The sequence below is a fragment of the Triticum aestivum genome, chromosome 3A (genome assembly GCF_018294505.1).
Source record: "Triticum aestivum cultivar Chinese Spring chromosome 3A, IWGSC CS RefSeq v2.1, whole genome shotgun sequence".
In the NCBI taxonomy this organism is placed as follows: domain Eukaryota; kingdom Viridiplantae; phylum Streptophyta; class Magnoliopsida; order Poales; family Poaceae; genus Triticum; species Triticum aestivum.
Genome location: NC_057800.1, coordinates 607,233,623 through 607,249,435, shown reverse-complemented (window position 1 = coordinate 607,249,435; position 15,813 = coordinate 607,233,623).

Here is a 15,813-nt window from a genome sequence, read left to right as displayed (position 1 = left end):
GGCATTTGATAAACGGGATCACATCATTAGAGAATGATGTGATTGACTTGACCCATCCATTAGCTTAGCACTATGATCCTTTAGTTTGTTGCTATTGCTTTCTCCATAACTTATACATGTTCCCATGACTATGAGATTATGCAACTCCCGAATACTGGAGGAACATTTGTGTGCTATCAAACGTCACGACGTAATTGGGTGACTATAAAGATGCTCTACATGTGTCTTCGATGGTGTTTGTTGAGTTGGCATAGATCAAGATTAGGATTTGTCACTCCGTGTCTCAGAGAGATCTCTAGGCCCTCTCGGTAATGCACATCACTATAAGCCTTGCAAGCAATGCGACTAATGGGTTAGTTACGAGATGTTGCATTACGGAACGAGTAAAGAGACTTGCCGGTAACGAGATTGAACTAGGTATTGAGATACCGACAATCGAATCTCGGGCAAGTAACATACCGATGACAAAGGGAACAACGTATGTTGTTATGCGGTTTGACCGATAAAGATCTTAGTACAATATGTAGGAAAAAATATGAGCATCCAGGTTCCGCTATTGGTTATTGACCGAAGATGAGTCTCGGTCATGTCTACATAGTTCTCGAACCCATAGGGTCCACACGCTTAACGTTCGGTGACGATCGGTATTATGAGTTTATGTGTTTTGATGTATCAAAGGTAGTTCGGAGTACCGGATACGATCCCGAACATGACGAGGAGTCTCGAAATGGTCGAGACATAAAGATCAATATATTGGAAGGCTATGTTTGGACATCGGAATGGTTTCGAGTAAGTTCGGGCATTTACCGGAGTACTGGGGGGTTACCAGAACCTCCCGGGGATTGTATGGCCTTATTGGGCCTTAGTGGGAGAGAGAAGGAGGCGGCCAAGGGGGAGGGCGCCCCCCCCCACCCAAGCCCAATCTGAATTGGGTGGGGGCCGGCCCCCTTCCTTCCCTCTCTCTTCCCCTTCCTTTCTCACCTACTCCAACAAGGGAAGGGGGAATCCTACTTCGACCGGGAGTAGGACTCCCCCCTTGAGGCGCGCCATAGAGGGCCGGCCCTCCCCCTCCTCCACTCCTTTATATACGGGGGAGGGGGCACCCAATAGACACACAAGTTGATTGTTTAGCCGTATGTGGTCCCCCCCTCCACAGATTTCCACCTCGGTCATATCGTTGTAATGCTTAGGCGAAGCCCTGCGTCTGTAACTTCATCATCACTGTCATCACGCCGTTGTGCTGACGAAGCTCTCCCTCGACACTCAGCTGGATCTAGAGTTCGTGGGACGTCACCGAGCTAAACGTGTGCAGATCGCAGAGGTGCCGTATCTTCGGTACTAGGATCGATCAGATCGTGAAGACGTATGACTACATCAACCGCGTTGTCATAACGCTTCTGCTTACGGTCTACGACGGTACATGGACAATACTCTCCCATCTTGTTGCTATGCATCACCTAGATGGATCTTGCGTGTGCGTAGGAATTTTTTTTGAAATTACTGCGTTCCCCAACAGAATCGTCTCTTGGTGGAAGGCGGGCAAGGTTTGCTCTTCGGGCTCCGGAGCGGCGGCCTGGGTTGATGGGCTTGGCAGTGTCTCTCGCAAGAACACGCAGGCGCTCCAGTTCGACATCAAAGAGTCCAAGCGCCAAGGTGAAAGGAGACATGACTCACGAAGGATCAGGCATGCGTCATCCGACGACTTGTTAGCACCATCTTGTCGTTGTCGAACAACGACAAGACGAGCACCGATGACGATGACACACCTCCTACTGTGGACGCCTGCATGGAGGACTACTAGCGCCGCTCTCATGTCCTCAAAGGGAAGGGCCCGATGAGGAAATGGTGATGTTCAACACCCCTCTTTGTCTATCTAGTTTATTTTCTACTCCCTCATTTTGGAATTAATTGTCGCTGAAATGCGTGAATCAACACATTAAAACGTCTCTAGATAGACTCCAGTGACAGTTAATTCTGAACGAAGGTAGCATATAATTAAATCTGTCCAATGATGAACTAGCTCTTTTGTGTCCGATGTACAAAAATTTGCTCCGATTGCATCCGGATTATGCTCTATACTCCCTTCGTTCCTTAATGCAAGGTGTGTTGTTTTTGCTATGGTGACCAAGACACATAATTATAGACAACTTAGACGAAATTATCCTTGGCAAATTTGTTTGTTAGCGGCAAGTAAACCAGTTAGTTCTGAAAAGTAAGAGATACATGCAATCGACAGAGAGATAGTTTTGTTCTTCTCCTAAAAGGAAAGATACAGAAAATCAAGAGATAGATACTTTATTTTTTCTAGAGGGCTAACAAGGGAATTATGATGAATTAGAAGAAATACACCTTACATTTTGAGATTTTTTTATTAAATAAATACACCTTATATAAAGGAACGGATAGAGTATGTATGTTGATATACGTAATTGCATGGACTATATAGACTAGGGGGCGGGCATTTGAGTAGCCCCACCGTGGGGAAGGAAAATAGGGATTACCAGCCACTGTTGGCGGATACGACGGGTCGCGCGTCCGCAAATGTATAAGTGTCACGTTAGATAATCATAGTTATAGATGCTCTTAACGAATAAATCATTAGAAAGCATTTCCGTAAAAGAAGAATATTTTTAACAAAAAATATGAATAGAAGGACATTTGGGGGAAGCAACGATTTGTCTCTTGGACTCATCTGAACCTAGGCATTGACAATAAAATCATTTAAAGCACTAGACTTTTTTTTAAAATCTGAATTTTTTATCGTGAAAGATGATTGAATGTGTGATATTTATGTCAAATTTGAGAACATTTAGATCTCTGAGTAGCTCTCAGCAAAAAAGACAAATTTAGGTTCTATAAAAAAGTTTACTGTTTAGACCTGATTTTGTCATTTTTTGCTGAGAGTTGCTCAAATGCTCAAATGTTCTGAAATTCGACACGAATATCTCGTGCTCATACATTTTTCACAAAAAAAAACCTGGAATTTTTTTGAAACAATTTCCATTTTTTTTATTTTTACTGTTCATCGGTTGTATCTGAGCTAGGATTCCAGATTGAATTATCGGACATTTGGGATACTACATAAGAGCATCTCCAACGGCCGCGCCAAACTAGCGCCGCGCCGCAAAATTTCCCATTTTAGCGTGCGCGCAACTGGTATACTGGCTCCAGTGGGCGCGCAAAAACCGCGCGCGCGGCATATCTAGTTCAGCGCGCGGGCCGAAACTGCATCGCGCGCCGCTTATTTGCTGCACCCGCTCCCGCGCGCTGTACTCTCGCGCGCCCGCTCGCAATTCACCTCCCTCCTCTCCAGCCGCGACGCCGCCGCCGCCCGCGCCATCCGACGACCGTTCCGGCGCTTCCCCGGCCTATCCCCGCGTCGCGGCGACTTCCTCCGCCCCCTCTAGTCACCGCCGCCCCTCGCGCGCGTCCGTCCTCCGACGAACAGTGCCCGGGCGCTCGCTGCCGCTCGGCGCCCGCAAGGTGTTCGAGAAAATGCCTGCAAGGTATGTATTGCTCAAACTTCATGAATTTGGTGCATGTTGATTATAGTTTTTAAGCATAGTATTTAACATTGTAGATGAGCTCGTCGTATGATTCTTCCGAAGAAGAATTTGATATGGAAGAGGAGGAGGATCTTGCAATGATCCTAGATATGCACATCAATAAAAAACCGAAGCACGATGGTTCGGTTATGGGTCGACAGAAAATTTGGAGGGATAGGATTGATGCCCATAACAGATTGATGAGGCACTATTTCGTGGAGAATCCCACATACCCGGAGTCGTACTTTCGTCGCCGGTTTAGGATGAGCACCGAGTTGTTCAGGCGCATTGCAGAGAAACTAGCGAGCCATGACCGGTTTTTTCAGCAAAGGAGGAATGCCGCCGGAGAGCTCGGGCATAGCACCTTTCAGAAGGTGACAGCCGCTTTGCGTATGTTGGCATATGGTATCCCGGCTGATTTAGTTGATGATCACTTGGCTATGGGTGAGAGCCAAGCCATCATGTGTGTCAAGCGCTTCACAGTCGGAATTGTGCAAGTGTTTGGCCAGGAGTATTTGAGATCTCCCAATACTGAAGACGCCGCAAGGCTATTGGAGATGAACAAAGCTCGCGGCTTTCCTGGTATGCTTGGCTCAATAGATTGCATGCATTGGAGTTGGAAGAATTGTCCAAAGGCATGGCATGGGCAATTCCACGGCCAAAAAAAGGTTCCACTATAACCCTTGAAGCGGTGGCCGATCAAGATGAAGGAAATATGCCCTAGAAGCAAATAAAGTTATTATTTATTTCCTTATATCATGATAAATGTTTATTATTCATGCTAGAATTGTATTAACCGGAAACATAATACATGTGTGAATACATAGACAAATAGTATGTCACTAGTATGCCTCTACTTGACTAGCTCGTTGATCAAAGATGGTTATGTTTCCTAACCATAGACATGAGTTGTCATTTGATTAACGGGATCACATCATTAGGAGAATGATGTGATTGACTTGACCCATTCCGTTAGCTTACCACTTGATCGTTTAGTTTGTTGCTATTGCTTTCTTCATGACTTATACATGTTCCTATGAATATGAGATTATGCAACTCCTGTTTACTGGAGGAACACTTTCTGTGCTACCAAACGTCACAACGTAACTGGGTGATTATAAAGGTGCTCTACAGGTGTCTCCGAAGGTACTTGTTGGGTTGGCGTATTTCGAGATTAGGATTTGTCACTCCGATTGTCGGAGAGGTATCTCTGGGCCCTCTCGGTAATGCACATCACCTAAGCATTGCAACTAATGAGTTAGTTGCGAGATGATGTATTACGGAATGAGTAAAGAGACTTGCCGGTAACGAGATTGAACTAGGTATTGAGATGCCGACGATCGAATCTCGGGCAAGTAACATACCGATGACAAAGGGAACAACATATGTTGTTATGCGGTTTGACCGATAAAGATCTTCGTAGAATATGTAGGAGCCAATATGAGCATCCAGGTTCCGCTATTGGTTATTGACTGAAGACATGTCTCGGTCATGTCTACATTGTTCTCGAACCCGTAGGATCCACACGCTTAACGCTACGATGACAGTTATATTATGAGTTTATATGTTTTGATGTACCGAAGGAGTTCGGAGTCCCGGATGAGATCGGGGACATGACGAGGAGTCTCGAAATGGTTGAGACGTAAAGATCGATATATTGGACGACTATATTCGGACATCGGAAAGGTTCCGAGTGATTCAAGTATTTTCGGGAGAACCGGGGAGTTACGGGAATTCGTATTGGGCCTTAATGGGCCATACGGGAAAGGAGAGAAAGGCCTCAAAGGGTGGCCGCACCCCTCCCCATGGGCTAGTCCGAATTGGACTAGGGAGGGGGGGTGCCCCCTTCCTTCCTTCTCTTTTTCCCTTCCCTTTCCTTCCCTCCTACTCCTACTACTTGGAAGGGCTCCTAGTTCTACTAGGAAAGGGGGAATCCTACTCCCGGTGGGAGTATGACTCCCTTAGGGCGCGCCATAGAGAGGGCCGACCCTCCCCCTCCTCCACTCCTTTATATACGGGGGCAGGGGCACCCCAAAGACACAACAATTCATCTCTTGATCTCTTAGTCGTGTGCGGTGCCCCTCCTCCACCATAATCCACCTCGGTCATATCGTAGCGGTGCTTAGGCGAAGCCCTGCGTCGGTAGAACATCATCATCGTCACCACGCCGTCGTGTTGACGGAACTCTCCCTCAACACTCGGCTGGATCAGAGTTCGAGGGACGTCAACGAGTTGAACGTGTGCAGAACTCGGAGGTGCCGTGCGTTCGGTACTTGATCGATCGGATCGTGAAGACGTACGACTACATCAACCGCGTTGTGCTAACGCTTCCGCTTTTGGTCTACGAGGGTACGTGGACAACACTCTCCCCTCTCGTTGCTGTGCATCACCATGATCTTATGTGTGCATAGGAAATTTTTTGAAATTGCTACGTTCCCCAACAGTGGTATCAGAGCCAGGTTTCATGCGTTGATGTTATATGGACGAGTAGAACACAAGTGAGTTGTGGGCGATATAAGTCATACTGCTTACCAGCATGTCATACTTTGGTTTGGCGGTATTGTTGGATGAAGCGGCCCGGACCGACATTACGCGTACGCTTACGCGAGACTGGTTCTACCGACATGCTTTGCACACAGGTGGATGGCGGGTGTCAGTTTCTCCAACTTTAGTTGAACCGAATGTGGCTACGCCCGGTCCTTGCGAAGGTTAAAACAACACCAACTTGACAAACTATCATTGTGGTTTTGATGCGTAGGTAAAGACGGTTCTTGCTAAGCCCGTAGCAGCCACGTAAAACTTGCAACAACAAAGTAGACGACGTCTAACTTGTTTTTGCAGGGCATGTTGTGATGTGATATGGTCAAGACATGATGCTAAATTTTATTGTATGAGATGATCATGTTTTGTAACCGAGTTATCGGCAACTGACAGGAGCCATATGGTTGTCGCTGTATTGTATGCAATGCAATCACACTGTAATGCTTTACTTTATCACTAAGCGGTAGCGATAGTCGTCGAAGCATAAGATTGGCGAGATGACAATGATGCTACGATGGTGATCAAGGTGTCGCGCCGGTGACAATGGTGATCATGACGGTGCTTCGGAAATGGAGATCACAAGCACAAGATGATGATGGCCATATCATATCACTTATATTGATTGCATGTGATGTTTATCTTTTATGCATCTTATCTTGCTTTGATTGACGGTAGCATTATAAGATGATCTCTCACTAAATTTCAAGATAAAAGTGTTCTCCCTAAGTATGCACCGTTGCCAAAGTTCGTCGTGCCCAGACACCACGTGATGATCGGGTGTGATAAGCTCTACGTCCATCTAGAACGGGTGCAAGCCAGTTTTGCACACACAGAATACTCGGGTTAAACTTGACGAGCCTAGCATATGCAGATATGGCCTTGGAACGCTGAGACTGAAAGGTCGAGCATGAATCATATAGTAGATATGATCAAAATAGTGATGTTCACCATTGAAAACTACTCCATTTCACGTGATGATCGGTTATGGTTTAGTTGATTTGGATCACGTGATCACTTAGAAGATTAGATGGATGTCTTTCTAAGTGGGAGTTCTTAAGTAACATGATTAATTGAACTTAAATTTATCATGAACTTAGTCCTGGTAGTATTAGCATATCTATGTTGTAGATCAATAGCTCGCGTTTAGCTCCCCTATTTTATTTTGATATGTTCCTAGAGAAAATCAAGTTGAAAGATGTTAGTAGCAATGATGCGGATTGGATCTGTGATCTGAGGTTTATCCTCATTGCTGCACAGAAGAATTATGTCCTTAATGCACCGCTAGGTGACAGGCCTATTGCAGGAGCAGATGCAGACGTCATGAATGTTTGGCTAGCTCAATATGATGACTACTTGATAGTTTAGTGCACCATGCTTAACAGCTTAGAATCGGGACTTCAAAGACGTTTTTAACGTCATGGATCATATGGATGTTCTAGGAGTTGAAGTTAATATTTCAAGCAACTACCCGAGTTGAGAGATATGAAGTCTCCAACAAGTTCTATAGCTAAAAAATGGAGGAGAATAGCTCAAGTAGTGAGCATGTGTTCAGATTGTCTGGGTACTACAATCGCTTGAATCAAGTGGGAGTTAATCTTCCAGATAAAATAGTGATTGACAGAATTCTCTAGTCACCATCACCAAGTTATTAGAACTTCGTGATGAACTATAGTATGCGAGGGATGATGAAAACGATTCCCGAGATTTTCAGGATGATGAAATCGATGAAGGTAGAAATCAAGAAAGAGCATCAAGTGTTGATGATTAACAAGACCACTAGTTTCAAGAAAAAGGGCAAAGGGAAAGAAAGGGAACTTCAAGAAGAACGGCAAACAAGTTGCTACTCAAGTAAAGAAGCCCAAGTCTGGTCCTAAGCCTGAGACTAAGTGCTTCTACTACAAAGGGACTGGTCACTAGAAGCAGAACTACCCCAAGTATTTGGTGGATAAGAAGGATGCCAAAGTGAACAAAGGTATATTTGATATACAGATTATTGATGTTTATTTTACTAGTGTTCGTAGCAACCCCTCTGTCAGTGTCAAAATCGGCGGATCTCGGGTAGGGGGTCCCGAACTGTGCGTCTAGGCCGGATGGTAACAGGAGACAAGGGACACGAAGTTTTACCCAGGTTCGGGCCCTCTCGATGGAGGTAAAACCCTACGTCCTGCTTGATTAATATTGATTATATGGGTAGTACAAGAGTAGATCTACCACGAGATCGAGGAGGCTAAACCCTAGAAGCTAGCCTATGGTATGATTGTTGATGTGTATGTTGTCCTACAGACTAAAACCCTCCGGTTTATATAGACACTGGATAGGGTTAGGGTTACATAGAGTCGGTTACAATGGTAGGAGATCTTCATATCCGTATCGCCAAGCTTGCCTTCCACGCCAAGGAAAGTCCCTTCCGGACACGGGACGGAGTCTTCAATCTTGTATCTTCATAGTCTAGGAGTCCGGCTGAAGGTATAGTCCGGCCATCCGGACACCCCTAATCCAGGACTCCCTCGGTAGCCCCTGAACCAGGCTTCAATGATGACGAGTCCGACGCGCAGATTGTCTTCGGCATTGCAAGGCGGGTTCCTCCTCCAAGTACTTCATAGAAGATTTTGAACACAAAGATAGTGTCCGGCTCTGAAAAATAAATTTCCACATATTGCCATAGAGAGAATAATATTTACACAAATCTAATCTGCTGACGTATTCCGTAGTGTGACATCACACCACGGCCAAGCTTTTATTCGAACCGTTTTACTGTCCCATCTCAGCGCGCTATGCAAGGCGGTTTCCTTGGCACATCTTGTTAAAGCAGAGATCGTGTCCCCTTATTCCGGGATTCTCATCAATACGGGTGTGGGTAACCCAATCGCGCCATCGATTACGGCGCTTGGAGATAAGCGAGTTTTACCAGGCTGGTGGGGACATGTAGTTGCGTCCACCCATATAAGGGGATAAGAATCCACCTTTTCACCTACGCCTTCTTCCTCCTTCGCCTATCCATTGTTGTGCACTCGAGCTCCAGCGCCCAAGTCCGCACTCCCCACCTCAACCTTCTCCAGTCATGTCCGGAGCGGGAGGCAAGTGGATGGTCTCCTCCGTCATGGAGGGACATATCAAAAAGCTGAGGAAGGCCGGATACCTGTCTAACGACATCGCGTACCGGCTCCCCGAGAAGGGGCAGCTCATCCCCACCCCTAGGCCCCATGAGAGGGTGGTGTTTCTCCCCCATTTCCTCCGCGGACTGGGCTTCCCTCTCCACCCATTTGTCCGGGGGATCATGTTCTACTATGGCCTGGATTTCCACGATCTGGCCCCGAACTTCATCCTCAACATCTCGGTGTTTATCGTCGTGTGCGAGGCCTTCCTCCGCATCCGCCCCCATTTCGGCCTATGGCTCAAGACTTTCAACGTCAAGCCGAAGGTGGTGCGCGGCAGCCAAGCGGAGTGCGGAGGCGCCATGGTGGGCAAGATGGCCAACGTCCTCTGGCTCGAGGGCTCCTTTGTGGAGACCCTGAAGGGGTGGCAATCGGGGTGGTTTTACATCACTGAGCCGCGCGACGCCGAATGGGTCACACCCCCTGAGTTCCGGTCCGGACCCCCAACGCAGCTCACGTCCTGGAAAGAGACGGGTCTGTTGTGGGGTAAAAAAAGGAGAGCTGACTGGACTCCAAACATGCATCAAAACCCTGGTGGACAAGAAGCTCAAACTTTTCAACGTAGTCCAGGTTATGCTCATCTGCTTGATCCTCCCATGCCAACAACGGGCTTTCAACCTGTGGGAGTTCGACCCGGCACGGCACCAGACTCTGAGCAGGTTCTTCGACACGACGTACAAAGATGCTTGGAAGATGCTTTTCAAGGGCGCCGAGGCTCCCGCATCCGCTACTGAGGATCGCGGATTCAGTGCGCGGCGTCATGCTCTCGCGGTAAGCTGTTTTTTTTTCCTTTTACAGGGTATCAGTTTTTCATAGTTTGAATCCATGCGGGATCTAAACTCCCTTACCTTTGACAGGATTGGCAGGTGACCTCCGGACAGATCAACTGTCCGGCTCCTTTGCCCGAAGGCCCAGCGGATGCTCGCTTGGCGAAGCTGCTGGTTCCGGCACCCTATGTGGTGCCGGAGAAGAAGGTCAAGAAGAAGGCCACGGGGACTCGAAAGAGTGCTCGACGCCCGGAGGTGCCGGATTCATCATCCGACGAATCCAAGACGCACTCCTCCCGCGAAGACGAGGAGGAGGAAGAAGAGACCCCTCCCCTCCAGCGGGGGAAGGGAAGAAAAGGAAGGCCGCCCCAACTGGGGAGGCCGAAGGGTCCAAGAAGGGGAAAACCCTTCCTCCGGACTGCTCCACTGACGCCGACGGCGGCGGAGAGGAGTGAGCGCCTAGGGCCAAGCCCCTGGCTAAATCGTAAGTATCCAGATACCAGAGTAATTCATAGTATTCGTTTATTGCATAGCTTTCCTTACGTCGAATATGTTTATGCAGCCCACCCAAAGACCGGCTCGACGCGTCGTCGAGTGGCTCACTAGACTCGTTGGATGTGAACTCGCTTCCGACGGCTTCCTCCCCCCGCCCTACGGACGACACCGAAGTGTTGTCTCGACAGGTTCCAAGCCGGGAGGAGGTGGTCCTGGAGGCGCCGCAAGGCGACCTCCCGGACTCCAGGAGTAAAGGGGATGAAACCCCTCGGGGCTTCAAGTCCGGCTCTAGGCCGGACACCACTCCGGAACCTTCAGAGGTTCCAGAGTCCGGCGGGGGACCTCCTTCCAAGAGGAGCAAGTCCGCCGTGCCGGTGGCCCCCGTCCAACCGGAGGCGCCGGACAATATGTTGGAGGCGCTCCAAGGCGCCTCCATCGACGAGGAGCACCGTGCCATTATGAGTGCGGTGGTCCAGAAGGTTCAGTCCACCAAGAGCGGACTGACTGAAGCTTGTACTAGCCTTTTGACAGGCTTTGAGGTAAGTAAAGAATGTGTAAATAATATTACCGCATAGACAGTAGCCCCTGATGCTCTGTTTGGCGTTCGTGAAGAAAAGCCGAATAGAGGATCAAATAAAATTCGTAGGAGTCTAACAAAAGGAGTCAATATGCGTATGCAGGCTTCTCTGCTTGTGTCCGCCGCACTGACTGCGGAAGTGGACACGCTGAAGTAGAACCTCGAACGGTCCGAGCAGGAGCTCGGTCGTGCCAAGAAGCAGCTCGAGGACAATGAAGGTAAGAAATACCGTGTTTAAATATATATAAAAAGATGCAATTGCAAAAAATGACAGGATTATCTTGGCTATTGTAGGGGCCACGTCTGAGGTGGCGACCCTTAAGCAAGCGCTGGACGAGGCCGAGAAGAGGGCAGCCTTGGAGCGCACCGAGCGGGAGAAGTATGAGGCCAAAGTTGGCTAGGTGCGGCAAGAGCTCCAGGCTCTCATGGAAAAGCATGAGAGTTTGGAGCTTGACTCAAAGACGCGAGCGTCCGAGCTCGCGGTGGCTATTGAAAATGCCAAGTCTGCCAAGGCCAAATCCCAGAAGACCCTCCAGGAGTTGGATGAGGTGAAGAAGATATCAGCGGGTAAGGCATTCTTTATGCAAAGAAAACACATAAACGTGAGTTACTTGTTACTTACCCTAATCTGGAGCTCTCCAGGAGCGTTCGCAGATCTTCCCCGGAGTGTATCTGATGCCACCGCATTCTATCGAGCCGAGGAGGGCAGCTCGACGGAGAAGGTGTTCTGGTCTCAGTACACTGAGGCCGGACACCCCGTGCCCCTAAAAGACCAGCTGAAGCAACTGGTCGAGCTCCACAAGGCGGCCGAACAGGCCATGAAGGGCCTCATTGTTCGGATGTGGCCTGGAGGGGCCCTGCCTGGGAGCTATTTCGGGCTGGTGCGGCGGTTGGTGGAGGCCTGTCCAAGGCTTGAAGTCATCAAGCGCTCCGTCTGCATTGAAGGTGCCCATAGGGCCCTTGCCCGTGCTAAGGTGCACTGGGGCAAGCTGGATGCTGAGAAGCTGGTGAAGGACGGGCCACCGCCGGGGAAAGAGCATCGCAAGCCCGAGAATTACTATAAGGATGTTCTGAAGGGTGCCCGCCTTGTGGAGAATGAATGTTCTAGGGATGTATTTTTTGAGTGAAACTTGCTCGTTTTGTCCTGTGTGCTGAAAACTTGTTTATATGCGCTAAGCAATGCTGTTGGAATTTAAAATATTACCTTCAGTGCGGCTGTTTATCAATTCTGAGAGATGGCGAGTCATCGGCTTCTGCCCCCGTGCCGCTAGTGCTAGGGTGTTCGGGGATAAACCTGAGCGCTCTTTTTCCCATGTTTGGGTCCTTCGAGGGAGGCACTCAACCCAACAAACAAGGCAATCGGACTATAATGCGTGAACACTCTCACTTAGCCATAGAATTCTATAATTTTAAATTTCGGCGAAGCCCCTGGTATTTGGAAGACCGAGTTCGGGGCGCTATCCACACCTTGGCCGGACAGAGCCGGCTCCTCGCCCTAAGTGGCATAAGTCTTTAGGGACTCGAAAAAACCTCTCGAACAGCGACCAGCTCTCGCTTCATCATGACAGTCAGTTTTAGCTTTCTCCACTGAGGTGCTCAACCCAGCTCAACTGGGGCACAATCGCAGTGGTTCTCCTAGTGCTACCTTAGCCGATATAGCGGAACGTAAGGCACCAAAACATAGGAGCCGGGCAAACCCAACTATTGACCCAAGACATGATTCGGAGCCGATGCGTATAATGCTATAAGTTTGGGGTGCCACACTTTGTTAAAGTGTTCGGACTTCTCACACCATATTGAGGGGTACTAAAGCCCCTGGCGTATTTTGGCCGTACCAACGTGTACGGGTGCAACATGTCATTAAGGAACATATATAAAGAAAAAAAGGTAATGCAAAAATAGACGAAAGTTATGCATTGTTTATTAAAAAAGGGTTGCGATCAAAGCAGAACGATTCAAATAATACGATAAGTGGAAGGTTGGACTAGTTAACATGTCCGTTCCAGGGGCAAGCTGCAGAATAGTATGCGGAACGGGTATACTGCTCGTGATAGAGACCACCTGGGAGTTCCTTAGTGCGGCGTGGCTTATCTGCTTCCCTGGTTCTTGCATCGTTTATGCGGCAATTGAACTGCCGAACAGGCCTTCTGAAGGATGAAGTCCTGAAAGTAAGAGAAAATTAAAAAATCGGCAGCCCCTGGTACGGTTTAAGCCGTGTTTTGGGCGTGCCGTGATGGTGCCCCTCCCCCTGTGCCCATTGTATCTCTAGAGCGTAGTTATGTACGCGAAGTACTGGCGTCGCCTTTTTGCGAGGGTTGGGGTTGGGGCCGCATTGCTACACCTGCTCGGATCGTGCCAGGCGGTCTTGTTGTAGGTTACTCCGGGCGCGCTTGACGGTGTACAGTCGTTTAGTGGTCGGACTGGAGAACTGCCTAGAGAGGCTGCTTTGAACTTCCACTGGAAGGGCCGCCGTGTGCTCCTCCGTTCAAAGGGAGCGTTCGGTGTTTCCATTGACCGTAATTACTCCTCGAGGGCCTGGCATCTTGAGCTTAAGGTATGCGTAATGCGGTACCGCATTGAACTTAGCGAATGCGGTTCGCCCAAGCAGTGCGTGATAGCCACTGCGAAATGGGACTATGTCGAAGATTAACTCCTCGCTTCGGAAATTATCTGGAGATCCGAAGACCACTTCAAGTGTCACTAAGCCTGTACAGTTGGCCTCTACACCTGGTATTACGCCTTTAAAGGTCGTGTTGGTGGGCTTAATCCTCGAGGGATCTATGCCCATTTTCCGCACTGTATCCTGGTAAAGTAGGTTCAGGCTGCTGCCGTCGTCCATAAGGACTCTAGTGAGATGAAATTTGTCAATAATTGGGTCTAGAACCAATGCCGCGAATCCACCATGACGGATGCTAGTGGGATGGTCCCTTCGATCAAAGGTGATCGGGCAGGAGGACCATGGGTTGAACTTTGGGGCGACTGGCTCTACCGCGTATACGTCCCTTAACGCGCGCTTCCGCTCCCTTTTGGGGACGTGAGTTGCGTATATCATGTTCACCATCCGCACTTGTGGGGGAAAACCCTTCTGTCCACTGTTGTTCGGCAGCCGGGGCTCCTCGTCGTCATCGCTATGCAGCCTCTTGTCTTCGTTTTCGGTGTTTAACTTGCCTGCCTGCTTGAACACCCAACAATCCCTGTTGGTGTGATTGGCCGGCTTTTCGGGGGTGCCATGTATCTGGCACAAGCGGTCGAGGATTCGGTCCAAACTGGACGGGCCCCTAGGATTCCTTTTGAATGCCTTTTTCCGCTGACCGGGTTTAGAGCCTCTGAATCCGCCATTAACTGTCATATCCTCAGCATTGTCGTCGTTAATGCGGCGCTTCTGCTTGTTGCGACACGACCTGGCACTACTGTCCCTGGTGTCCGAATTACCAGGGTTCTTGGTCATATTGTTGCTATGAGCAAGCCAGCTGTCTTCTCCCGTGCAAAAGCGGGTCATAAGTGTCGTGAGTGCTATCATAGATTTCGGCTTTTCCTGTCCAAGGTGCCGGGCCAGCCACTCATCACGGATATTGTGTTTGAAGGCTGCTAGGGCCTCAGCGTCTGGACAGTCGACTATTTGATTTTTCTTTGTTAGGAACCGTGTCCAGAATTGCGTGGCCGATTCCTCTGGCTGCTGAATGACGTGACTTAGGTCATCGGCGTCTAGGGGTCGTACGTAAGTGCCCTGGAAATTGTCGAGGAATGCGGCTTCCAGGTCCTCCCAACAACTGATTGATCCTGTTGGCAAGCTATTAAGCCAATGCCGAGCTGGTCCTTTAAGCTTGAGTGGGAGGTATTTGATGGCATGGAAATCATCGCCGCAGGCCATGTGGATATGAAGGAGATAATCCTCGATCCATACCGCAGGATCTGTTGTGCCATCATATGATTCGATGTTTACGGGTTTGAAACCCTCGGGGATTTGATGATCCATTATTTCGTCTGTAAATCAGAGTGGGTGTGCGGCGCCTCTGTACTGGGCTATATCATGATGTAGCTCCAATGAGCCTTGTCTACTGTGTTCGGCCCCGCCGAATTTGTGGCCGGTGTGATGGTTACCGTCTCGAGCCGTGGGGCGCCCACACGATCCGTAGATCGATCTTGTTTGCCTTGCCTTGTCCTCCAACATGTCTCGTAAGTCCGGCGCATATTCCCGTGCCTTGGTATGGAGTGCGGCTTGAGTGGAGGGCTGAGAGGCCTCTCTGTCGCGACCACGAGGTGGCCGGTCGGCCGCATCCAGTGCTTCCTCCTCTGATCGGGGTAGCAACATGCGCTTTGGGTAGCTCTTGGAGGGGCGTTCGAGTTTATGCTCTTCGGCCGCAAGGACTTCAGTCCATCTGTCGACTAGCAAATCTTGATCAGCTCTAAGTTGTTGTTGTTTTTTCTTGAGGCTTCTTGCCGTGGCCATAAGCCAGCGTTGAAAACGCTTTTGCTCGATGGGATCCTCTGGCACGACGAATTCGTCATCGTCGAGGCTTGCCTCGTCTTCGGAGGGAGGCATATAATTATCGTCCTCGACCTCTCTGTCTGCCGCTCTCTCGTGAGGGCTGGTTTCTCCCTCCTCATGTGCTAAATCTTGCTGGAGGGGGTTTTCTTCGGCGCTTTCCGGAGTATTATTATCTCTCATGCTGGAATCACCGTGTTTGTTTCGGCGGGATTTTGAGCGGCGCCGCTGACGCCGGCGCTTAGGC